General features: G+C 32.2%; 1 long non-coding RNA gene across 1 annotated transcript; it reads right to left on the bottom strand.

The window, feature by feature from the left end:
* Positions 1-8942: 8942 nt before the first annotated feature.
* LOC120278784 lies at positions 8943-10530 on the bottom strand. Its single transcript, XR_005541767.1, has 3 exons — positions 10426-10530; positions 10130-10216; positions 8943-9526 (listed from the first exon to the last, which is right to left on the bottom strand). It is a non-coding gene; the product is annotated as an uncharacterized LOC120278784 (long non-coding RNA).
* Between the last annotated feature and the right edge of the window lie 2046 nt (positions 10531-12576).

Below are 12576 nucleotides of genomic sequence, written 5' to 3'. Positions count from 1 at the left end.
CAATTAAATGGATGCATCAAATCTAGTAGACAAAGCCATCAAAAAGATTTGCAAAGCAAAAGACATTTTTCATGAGTAACACTGAACTATTTAAAAGCGCATCAATAATGACAATTTACCATAAATTCTCTATAACTGTCAACTGTCTTCATCACCTTGAAAACCAGTTCACCAAACTGAAAGTTTTAAATGCAACAGATTTAATAAAAAAAATTGATAAAGGTGCAGAGCAGAATAACAATCTCACAATCTAAAATCATCCTAAAGCCACACCATGCTACATAAAAAATTTCAAATTCAGTAAACAACAATGAAAAAAAGGATATCAATCACATAAAAAAATTTCTAACCAACTACAACCTAACAAAATTCCAATAAGAAGCATAACGATCCAAGGAAGAAAAACATATAGCATCAACAATTGAATTTACACTCCAAATCATAACAACCTTTAAGATGACTCCAACAATGAACCCCATAAAAAAAACCACGTAAACAACATATTAAGATAAGTACTTCAGAAATGCAAATGACTAAATGAAACTGGAAAAGGCATTTCTTAAAAAACAAACAACTCTAAGTTATCAGTAGAGCACAAGCTCCAACAACCAACTTTCTGCCTCGGAGAGAACTAGATACCTGAAGTCCAAACTATTTGTCATGAAACCATGTTTTGCTTTGTTGATAACTACAAACTTGAAAATTAAAAACTACAAAAAAAAAATAATAATAAAGCAAAAGAGGAAAACAACTTGTCATGAAACCATTCTATGTTTAGTGGCATATACCCTTTTCAAGTAATAATAAACCTCAGATTTTGAGTGCCAAAAGATTCATGGACTGATTTGGGCCTCCTTCATGGCTATAACCCTGAAGTTCCAAAATACTGACAATAAACTAAACAAAATCAAACAAGCTACTATAGCTAACATAAATCAAAACAAGTTCAAAGTGAAGAACCCCATTCCAAAGAGATCGATCCCTGATCAGAGCCTCAAAACACCATCTCTAAAGTTCCCTGTATCAACAGAACATACCATAATCACCATCACTTGAGTGCAACCAAACAAAGAGCCACCCATTAGAAGTTAATGCTCTAGACTACCTCCTTGAGGCAACAATCAAAAAACATCAATGAAAAATTATTAACAGACTCATTACCAATTTGTCAAAGTAGGCGCTTTTTAATAAACCAACCATTTTACAAGCTACATATCGAGTGTAACCACCATTATCAATAATTCTCGATTCCTAAAGATAGGAAAATCAAAATTTTCAGTTTAATAAGAACAAGAGGTTGAGAAGTGTCAGGCTCCAAAAATCACAAAATTTTTAGTTTAATAAGAACAAGTGGTTGAAAAGTACCAAGTATTAGAGATCAGAAGAAATTCCCTTTAGAAGATAACAAAGTTCTAGAACAAAAAAGCCTCATATTTCTTTAGAGTACAAGCTCCAAAAACCAACTTTTTGACTCGGAAAAAACTAGGTAACTGATGTTCATAATACCAACAATGATAAATACAGACAGAGTGGCCAGGTCATCTTCAGTAGGAAATCTAATGAAAACCATAATATTAACCAACAATTCCTTCACAAAGTTGAAATTGTACCAAAATACCACTTTCTAATTTCTTTTAACAAACACAATGACTACCTCCAATAGCAATCCAATTAAACCCATAACATGAACTAACAAATCCTTCACAAACAAGAATAAAAATCTAGATCATATAATATAAAGTAATATCAAAAACTTAAGCCATTGATTTATATTGGTAACTACAAACCAAGTTTCTCTCAAGATCACAGACTTGGGAGGAAACACCTTGGCAAAATCCCATATGTTACATTTTCTAGAAAGGTTGAATTTGTCATACAATTATTTATATGGAAAAATCCCATACATTAGCTAATCGACCACTTCTAATAGTCCATCTATTTTTCCTTGAAATCTTAATGTTTGTGCAAGTCCTCTAGCTAAGCATTGCACAAGTAATAGACTAATATTAGATAGCCAAGTTGACAAACACAAAATCCGAATAATTGTGATACAACTGTTTGGTTTGCCACTGTTTTGATGTTAGGACTTGTGGTCTCCATCTATTTTTATTGATGCCATAAATAAAATGTCCTTCTCTTTTGTTTCCAGCATTCAACATAATTCTAGACATACTTGCTCTCATCTACTAGGAACTTCACTAACATTAATGGCTGCAATAGATCTCATCACTATATATTGCATCGACAAGCCCATACATAGAATTTCACAAACACAAAGCTTTTGGCCAAGTGCCTAGCGTTTGATGCTATTAAAAAAATAAGTATATTGATTATGAGGGTAGTGGAAAACCATTCACATGTTCAAGAAAAAGATTTTGATTTAGAATTACCTCTGAAATTGGCATCTTAGTCCCCATAGAGGCAATATTTGATAAATCAATATCAGCGATGGCTATTCCACCAGAAAGACGATCTGACAAGGCAAAAGCCGTGAAAGAAACATGAGTTATGTTGTTGGAAGTTCTAGACTTGGGAAACAGTAAATTTGAAAGACAACAAGAAAAAATAATGCACATGACGCATCAATGCAAGATGAAAAAAGGTTGCTAATCACAAATCAAAAATGGTAACCACAACAATCTTTTATCAACAAAGAAAGCAGCATACTGTGAAGTGCATACCTTTGGATTATGATAAGTGCTTGAGTGAACATATTTTTTTGTATGTTTTACATGCATTGAGCATCATTTTTATCATGTTTTATGTCTCATAAATTGTATTTGGTGTTCCTTTGTGCAAATAAGGGTGTCAAAGGCTTGAGAGAAGAAAAAGAAGCAAAGATAGGTTATGAAGACACCTTTTGGGAGTTTTTGTGCAACATAAGGGTTAAGACACAAATGGAGCTCATACACATGGGGGTGTGTGCCAACTTCCAAGAGAATTCAAGTTAAGTGATGAGTTGGATGGGCACAAAGGTAGCACGTTTCCATGTCTCTACTTGTGTGAAGACTTCAAGAGCCTTCCTAATGATGATTAAACATCAAGAAGCCTCATAACCTACCATGCGGACGTGTGCCCATCCATGCAGTCTCAAGAGAAGAGTATTGGAGCCTTATTTATAAGGAGTACTATAGCAAAACGCTGTAACAGTACTGTAGTAGTAAAACAATGTTCCCCCTGACAGGGCCAGAATTTCACCTGGGCGGGTGGAGAAATCTGCAGCCCACCCGGGTAGGTGGCAGTTGATTCAAGTCGGTCAAGACACGTAACAGGCACGAGTTGGCTATTAAAATAGCCGTTTTACCCTATTATTTGGGGACTTTTTCAGAGATTTTGAGAGGTAAAGCGGCTAGAGTTTGAAGAGGAGGTCTTTATGAATTTGAGAAGTGTTCTTTACCAACTTTGATAGATTCTTTCTTAATTATAGCATTAAGGAAGCTATCGGCGACCTAGCTTCTGAGAGGAATCCTTCAAGAAGTCGAATGAACCATCAAGGCCATCATTACGAATTCAAAGGGGTTTTATTCTATGTTTTTCATTAATTTATATTACATTATTTGTTTTGTAACTTGCCCCACGGAGGGCTAAACCCTAGTAGATATTTGGGTGTGTGAGCCCTAGGATTTTATTCTTGTATTGAATTACTTTGTGTTTTCTATTAATTCCGAATCCAAGTTTAATTGAGTTTCAATCTTGCTTTCTTATTACTTGCTTTCCTTGTTGATCTTTTGGTTGATTGCTATGCATGATTTGTTTGCCTTGGTAAGAGAGAGGTCTCCATTAGGGCTAGAGCCTTAAGATTGATGAGGGTTGAGAGGGTGAGTCATGAGATAGTAGAGTATCCCTTTTCCCTTCCGATTAGTACATTCTATCTCCGTATTCCCTAGGCTTTATGCAACCATATTTGGTGTGAGGTGTGAAATTTAGATATTTCTCCACCAGGACCTTGTAGGGGGTTAGGGATCTTTCACCTACAAGTAGGGTTAGGTCTATCCTAAGGAATTGGATGTACTCTTAGGAATCTCTAAAGTCTATTGTGGTCATATGTGGTGTGAAGTGTTGAGATTGAGCGATTTCGTCACCAAGACCTCGTAGGGGACTAGTATTGGTGATCTGGAGGCAGGGACCGATTATTCTTGGATTTTCTCGACTTGATTAACTCGGTTTAGAAACACTTGGTAAATCTTAAGCTTAATGTCAAATCCTAGGGGGAGCATTGCCCGGGTACCTTAATTTCATTGATTGAGACTTCCCTCTTTTCTACTTTTCCTTATTTTCTCATGGTATTCGTATTTCTCATGATTAAGTTCATTTCATCATATTCTTGATTTCGACTAGATAACTTAGAAGTAGTTATCACTAATACTTTCGTTCTTTGTGGATTTGACTACCCGACCCATTGGGTACTTTATTACTTCAACACCTGTGCACTTGTGGTACATGTACACAAGAGGTGTGTCAAATTGATCCTTATTTAGAAGGTTTACGACCTGCCCTCGTTTGAATAAATGCTTAAGGGCAGTTCTCACTTTACTATCTAATCAACTATCTCAAAAGAAAAGGATAAATGTTATAATTTAATTGGTCTAACTTTTAAATTTTCATCTTCTAGGGAAAAGAAGTAAGAATTTGTCCTCAAGACAACAAACTTAACATGTAGCACTGTTAAGTTTCTTTCAGGATGCATTTATAATTGTATTTGTCAGCCACATCCTTAAATCAGCATTGTAAAAACATATGCACACTGCACCACTAGAAGAAAAAGATACAGAAACTCACCAGGTAGCCGACCTATATAACTCTTCCCCATGGATCAATAATTAGGGAATCACCATAGCTTTCCCCTTTTCACATTGTGCTTTCAAGCTTGAGCAACTGCAACTACCTGCAATATAGATGCAGGGAAAAAAAGTTACAAGTTGTCACTTCTCCTATAGCAGAGTTTCTAAATATTCAACTATGCCATACATCTCTACGTTACAAGCATTAACATATTTACCATACATCTTCCAAGTCCGTGATCAAATACTGTAAAAAAATATTTAACATATTACATTTATTTATATAGATAATAATAGTTTATTTTAAGAAATCTTGATTTGGATTTGGACCAAACATATAACTATGGCATTATTTGTATTGTTTTGCAAATTACACTTGTGTTGGACTGACCAACTAGAAAGAAACCGATGTGCTGTTAACATGCATGTTGTAAAATAAAATAATTATTCCAAACATACCTGAAGAAAATCAAACTTGTAAATCTGCCAATCTGGAAATCAGAACCTGCAGTCCCTACACTCATTCTTTTACTATTCACTTGTTGAAGTCCTCCAATATGGAATATGGTCTTGAATGAATCAGAACCGTTAAAACACTTGATTAGGTCATTCCGAGTTGATGTCTTCATCTGCTACAAATACTGGTTGAAATTTCACCCTTGGAACAGAAGATCTCTGTCTGAAATTTGAAGCTAGCCTATGGTTTGGAGCAGTTTCTGGCGCATTAACTTCTTTGTTGATATTATTAGCATCAAACGCTCATCCTCAAATGGATTGTTTCTGTCTAGCGGGTTATTATCATCATCTTCTTCAAATGTCTTTCTGTCTTGATCAACTAAGTACTTCCTCAATAACTTGAGAAGGGAATCTACAGTCCCTCTCTCACTTTGACCTTGCTTTGTAGCATCAATTCTCTTATCTTCCTTGATGGCTACTTATTCACGTAACTGCACTTGGATTTTTCTGAAGAGCTTAACAATCTCCCTCTCCCTTTTACCTGGAGTAGCGGTAGCTTGATACATTGCCAAAAAGAGAAATTAGTGGCCCATTTTTTTAGGACAGTACATCACTAACTTCACTGTTCTGAGAATTGCCTTGACCTTGGAATCATGCTCCCCCCAGGAGAAGAATAAAGAGGTAGAGCTACTCTTGCAGATGCCCCTGGGCAAAAAAATACATTTGCTATCATAGATAACATACCTTGGCCACAAAATAAATAAATAAATAAATAAAGAACGATCAATTTCTCTATTTCTTTGGGTGTGTGTTTGATGATTGCGGAAAAAGTCTGTATTAAAAAAAAACTAATAACAGTAATTTCCACCACAATCTTCTTTTTAGGCCAATGTAATAGAAAATTAAAATAGCTTAATTGGCCCTCTTTTTAGCTTTTCCCATGTTGAAAAAGCCAGAAGAGTACTATTGATCTTCTTGTGCTAGCATGCTTTTGTATCTTATAGATTTGGATATATTGAGATAGAAATGAAATAAAACTTATTGATCACAATGATAGAGTTTATACAATATATGCTTCAAGAGAAAGCAGAAGTCTGAGTAATTCAAGCTAATTAGCATGGCATGTGTTCCAGCAAGCGAAAAGGGATAATGGTACTTGCTCCAAACGATTGTCTTTTGAATTATTTACATTCATGAAAATAAAAATTTCTCATCGAATCAGAAGCCCTCTAGTGGAGAAACAATAATGTGAAACCAAAAAGCAACTTTAAAACACATATGTTACAAGGTAAAGTGAAAAAAGATAGACAATATATTTCTAACATTAAACAAATATTAAAATAGCATTCAACCACCTGTATCACCCAATCACTTTGGCAGGTGAAATATGCTTGTTGTTTTAATTTCTTCAAAGGCTCCTTAGCATAAAACATATAGCTACATGTATAATAATCTAGTTAAAACAAAAGGAATTCTATAATATAGACACGTTCTCGAACCAAAAATTACAAGGATGACAGGGAACAGATCAAACAAAAAAAATCAAACAGTTCAAAACTATATACTTGATCAGAATCAAGATAGAAACATAAAAAGAGAGGAAGACACTAACATCAGATTCCAATTATGTATTTAGAAAATCTGGAAGCAAACCATAAGATAACAGAATTAGTTCCAAGATTTGATATAACATAGTCAAGAAAACAAACTGGTGAAATCATGACCAACTAAGCTACACCAAAAGAATGATATCTCATGGGATGCAAACACGAGTCGTATGAGCTTATGGAGCAATAGAATAGAGTAGTGGGCAATGGAAAACCGAAGATAAAGCCAGTTCGATCAAAAGTTATATATAATATATATTTTTCAATAAAAATTGAAACTAACATCAAGTATTTCTATATCATCTCATAAATTAGAAGGAAAAAAAAAACCAAACCAGCAAAACATCAATACATTCCGGAACTTAAGAAGCAGTAGGAAAAAATATCCTATCCTCTTGCAACGAAAAGCACACACACTACTCATATATATAATTATAAATACATATTCATAGATTATATTACCTAAAATACAACATTAGAGGAGCAAAAATTGAAAGAAAACATCTAAAAAGACATCAAAAAGGGGAATAAATTAGATCCATCTGTAGACATCACCTGCAGTCCCTCACAACACCTCATCATCCGCATCATTAACACATAGATTAACTCAATAAATCCCCCGAAAAAAAATCCCATGGACAAATAAAAAAAAATCTCAAATCTACAGAACACTGACGATCGCCTCCATGGAACTAACTGATCATTACCAACACTCACGCAAGGCACCATCCTGGGCTCCAACCCCAGGTTATCATCTCCAGTCTCCACCACAGAACTTCCAACACCCTGATCATCTATTATTATATAGACATTGGGATTTGGGGTTGGTAAACCAACGGTGGAGATTAAGTGATCACATTAAGATGATCATTTCATTACAAATCCAAAGGAGTAAAAATGTTAGATAAAAAATAATCAATGGAGTAAAAGCCCTATTAGTAAATCAAAAAATACAACCAGTAAAATCAAATGTTAATAATCAATTGTTTTTTAATTAATATAAACAAAAGAAAATCAAATGTCTTCAAATTAATACAAACAACTATTCACTTATTTCACACCAACAACCATACAAAAGTTACTAATTTCAAACAACACCCAAATTCTGAAATATATAGCACAAAAAAAAAGATGTATACTATTATCATCTGATAAATAATATGTAAAAATTTTTGGAGGCCACTATATTATGACCATTTTCCACTTTACTCACTGAATTTCAAATTGTTTATTTTCAATCACGCTATATTGATTCTGTTTCACCGAGAGGTCACCCATATGATTCTGATCAAATTTTGCTGTGCTGGCCACCGGAATTACAAGTCATGTATTAAACTAAAGGTATTTAATCTACGTTGGCTTGGACACATCAGCAAGATATGTGGGAAAATACACATCAACATACACCTTACCAAGGGCTTCTCATGAAATGCTGATGTGTATGCTGATGTGTATTTTCCACACATCTTGCTGATGTGTCCAAGCCAACGTGGATTAATTAACTTTAGTTTAATGCATAAAGTGTAATTCTGGTGGCCAACTCATAAAAATTGATCAGAATTTTATGTGAGACCTCCTAGTGAAACAAAATCAGTATAGAGTGACTGAAAAGAAAAAAAAAATTAAAATTCAGTAAAGTGGAAAATGGTGATAGTACAGTGGCCTCCTAAGTCATCCAGAATAATGGATTAAAGAAAACTTACAGAACTTTAATGACATCTGACTCTTCCTAGTTTACTGCATCAAAGATAGCACAACACTAAAGTTATAGCAGAAAAAAATTCCTGCATTAAAGAAAACTTACAGAACTAAAAACAAATAAAAAATAAATTCCTCTGCTACCAGGAAACTTGCGGAAAAAATATAGAAATGTAACAAGAAAAATACGTACATACCTCTGGCTCCATGACACTTCTTTCAGAGTTCATGCTTATTTCTTTAATGGACCTCAAAAAATTGGGAGTCTCAATAGTCAAAGAAAAATTCCAAAATGTCAACTAAAACATGTAATCCCAATAAAAGAATACGTTTCACTCCTATTTATGGTTCCTCCCATGTGTATGCGTTATGTCCTTCCTACTTCACTTTCCTTCAACTCCGATCAAGTTATACAAACAAAAAACTTATTAGACAGTGAGGTAGCTTTCACACAAAAAAAAGGTGGCTCCTTTTACTCATAGAATGGTAGCTTTCACACATCCCCTGAGGTAGCCCTTTCTCTCGTTTATCATCAAAAACACACTTGTAATGCATAGTATCTGATTATAAGAGTGGCTTGTACACAATAAGGTTGGTAGCTGTTTCTGCCCTGAAAATTGTAGCTTTCACACATCCCTTAAGGTAGCCCTCACTCCTGGTAAATCATCAAGAAAACATTCCTCAAGCATAGTGTCTATATACCTTAGAGCGGCTTTCACACTATAAGGGTGGTAGCTCTTTCCTCCCTTTAAACACTAGCTTTCACACACATGGTCAAACTAAGTATCTACACATAACAACTTTTTCTAAGAATTCAGATCGCTATATAGTAAAGACTACGTGCTCTAAAAATGTGTGAAGGAACCAAAAATATAGTAAACCCAATGATTAACTCAAGTAGGAAATTAAAATCAACAAATGCCATTTTCCTAGACTAAAAGACTCCCAATCAATACTATCAGAGGCCCTCAAAAGCACATTCACCTGCGTATAACCATGGTAATTATTTAAGTAATTAATTTATTATTGTTAAAAGTAAATATTTTAAAAAGAAGAAGAAAACTACTGTGGTAGTGGTTATAGAGGAAACAATCATCAAGGAAATAGCATCAGAAAATTCACCTAAATTTCCTCAGGATGGTTTGGAAATTTTGTCTATAATAATCATAAAACTATATATATTTATAAATGAAAAAAATAATTTTCATTATTTTCTATAAACGAGGCTCAACAAACATTAGTGTTTGTATAATTAAAAACAGGTCAATAATTTCTCAATGTAAAATAATATATAACAATACCATGTGTCATTCAATTTTTCTATAATTTCTTCTTACTAGAATTTGATCATCACTCAAAGTTTTCTCTTTGTTTTGAATATACTTTGTTTTCTAATTTGTTGTTGTTCTTGTTTTGGAAAAGCTTGTGATTCAATCAACTGTATTTTTATCCTCTTCTTTTCTACAAATATTTGCAAAAAAAGAAAATTAAAATTAATAAATTTAAAGAGATTTATATAGTTTTGGATTATTAGAATACTATATTATATATATATATATATATGGATGCATAAACACAGAAACACACCTTCTTGTTGTTGTCTTCAATTAACTTCCCCTTGGAATTCTCTAGTTTTGCTTGGAGAGATACATCATCAAGAGAAGCCAAACAATTCTATAAAATCCAAGTTATTCAAAGTGTTAGTTCTATTACTAATCTTCAGTGAAACATTGGTTTTAATTTCAACTTTAATATTACTATCTTCTGAACATAGTCCCCATTAGAAGTACTTATTTGTTCACTTTTTAATTTACAATGTTCAATGAATGAAAGAGTAATTGTTTTTCTATCAAGTGTGATAATTTAGTTAATGGAATCACTACCTTTTGTTGATGCTGAATCTGTATTGTTGAATTTGATTATTTTGATGAAGTTTTGAGCATCTCTTTGCATTATCATCAATGAATGAACTGCATGGAGAAGTAGAGCCCTTCTTCCTTTTGAGTACAAATCTTCTGTTTATTTTGATTCATAGGCTTGTGATTATTATCTTCAATATCACCATCAAGATAGTTGATTTCGTCAAAAAACTACACCACATAAACAAATTTTTTTTAAGTCAAAATTTTAATGATTAAAAGTTGAATAAATAAACCAAAATATTAAAATCAGCACCTTAACATGATCAAGCAATGCAAACTTCAGCTAGGAAGTTCTCTGCTTCATCAATTGGAGGAAAATCATCCCATAAATTATCTGCAACATTGAATATCCTTTTTCTTCTTGTAATCCAATTTAATGCAATTAGGAACTCATACATAAATGTGCATATATATAAATATATAATATGAGAAATATATAAATATAACTGCATATTCATCATGAGTATTGTGAGAAGGATTGATCTGTGAGTTGAGAAGAAATTCAACTATTCTATCTCTTTGTTGCAGTAACTCTTTTGGATATTGAGATGCAGCAATGTTAATAGCCCTTTCTATCAATTCAAATATTTCATCAGCTTTCATGCCATCAAGAGACCTTTTCATGTCATACAAATCCATTGATGATGATGATGTATTTGCAGCAGCAGCAACAACACTAGCACTAAAACATCTAGTATACATGTGAAAATTTAATTTATCAGAGGATTTGATGAGACAAGTGCATGTTGTAATATATATTTGAATTTGTAATTTTAGCTTCTCATCATATGTACTTGTTTTAATTACTGTCTATATCATCATGCATTGTTGCCTTTAATCAAGTGTCTTATTCATGTTATTTTGACTCTAGGTGAGATTAATTTTATGTAAATATTATTATAGTCCCAATTCAATCCGAAATTAAAAATTAACTAATCATACCTATAATAATGTATTTGGTATTTCATTTTTTTAATAAAAAATCGAACTCATAACTTGTCTATAATTTCAGAAAAAAAAACTTTTGTGAATTCAGAATAACCTTTTTAACCAACAAGATTAATACAATTATTATATAATAATCAGAATAAGAATTTAGAAGTTAAAAGCCAAAAAAGAGAAAAGAGGAAAGTTAAAAATAGAATGTACCGGTTCTTGGTTCTTGAGCAAAAGAAGAAAGTGAAGAACAAGGATTAGTGATCCTTTTTTTATGTAATTTTTTTAAAAAAAATTAATTTTCCCACCAAATTTACAAATTTCAGTGGAAAATTGCTTGCGTTGTAAGAATATATCTGGATTAAATCTGAGATATATTTTTAAAAATTCTAAAATTGTATTTAAACATTTACAAACTGTTATTTTGAGGGGAAAAAATTATGAATGCAGAGTGATTTTTTTATTGCAATTTACTTTTTAATTTTCATGATTTTTTTAAAAGTTAAATTTAAAAGTTGCCATATCAAAAACCAAGATGCGATCTAACGATATATTTTTTAAAATTTTAAAAATATTTTTAAACATTTAAAAACTGTTATTTTAAATATATATATATATATATGTGACATGACATATATTTTAAAAATTATTAATATTAATAAAAATTTAAAATTAAGTTTTTAAATTAAAATTAAAAATATTTTATTTTTTTCCCCATTAAAACCCAATAAAATCACATCAAACTTTGAAAAATTTTAAAAATAAAAAATTCCTTCAATTGAAATATTTGGTTGAAATATTTGGTTGGAGATTAAATTTTTTTTTTTTGGATTTTAAGAACATAGGAAAATAAATAAGGAGATGCAGAGAAGTTAGAAAATCACAACCATTTTTCAAAAATTACTAACAGAACAGTTCATATAGAAATTAGAAAAAAGAACCAATACAAGTTCATATTGTATTTACATCTAAACAATAAAGATCACAATATATAATTTTCCTCAAAAGTCATGTGCAGTTGAGTTAAGGTTCATAAGGTCTCAAAAGAGGTATAATAAATTCAATATTGTTATACCTTAGAGCTAACTACTGGGAACTTAAAACTACAACAAACACAAATAAGATAGTTTTCATCTATAGTGTTTAGTACTATTGTCTAATTGGAACACAAACATT

Source organism: Dioscorea cayenensis, chromosome 16 (assembly GCF_009730915.1).
Source record: "Dioscorea cayenensis subsp. rotundata cultivar TDr96_F1 chromosome 16, TDr96_F1_v2_PseudoChromosome.rev07_lg8_w22 25.fasta, whole genome shotgun sequence".
Lineage (NCBI taxonomy): Eukaryota > Viridiplantae > Streptophyta > Magnoliopsida > Dioscoreales > Dioscoreaceae > Dioscorea > Dioscorea cayenensis.
The sequence above is the reverse complement of the archived record's forward strand: the minus strand, read 5'-3'. Positions and strand labels throughout refer to the sequence as shown.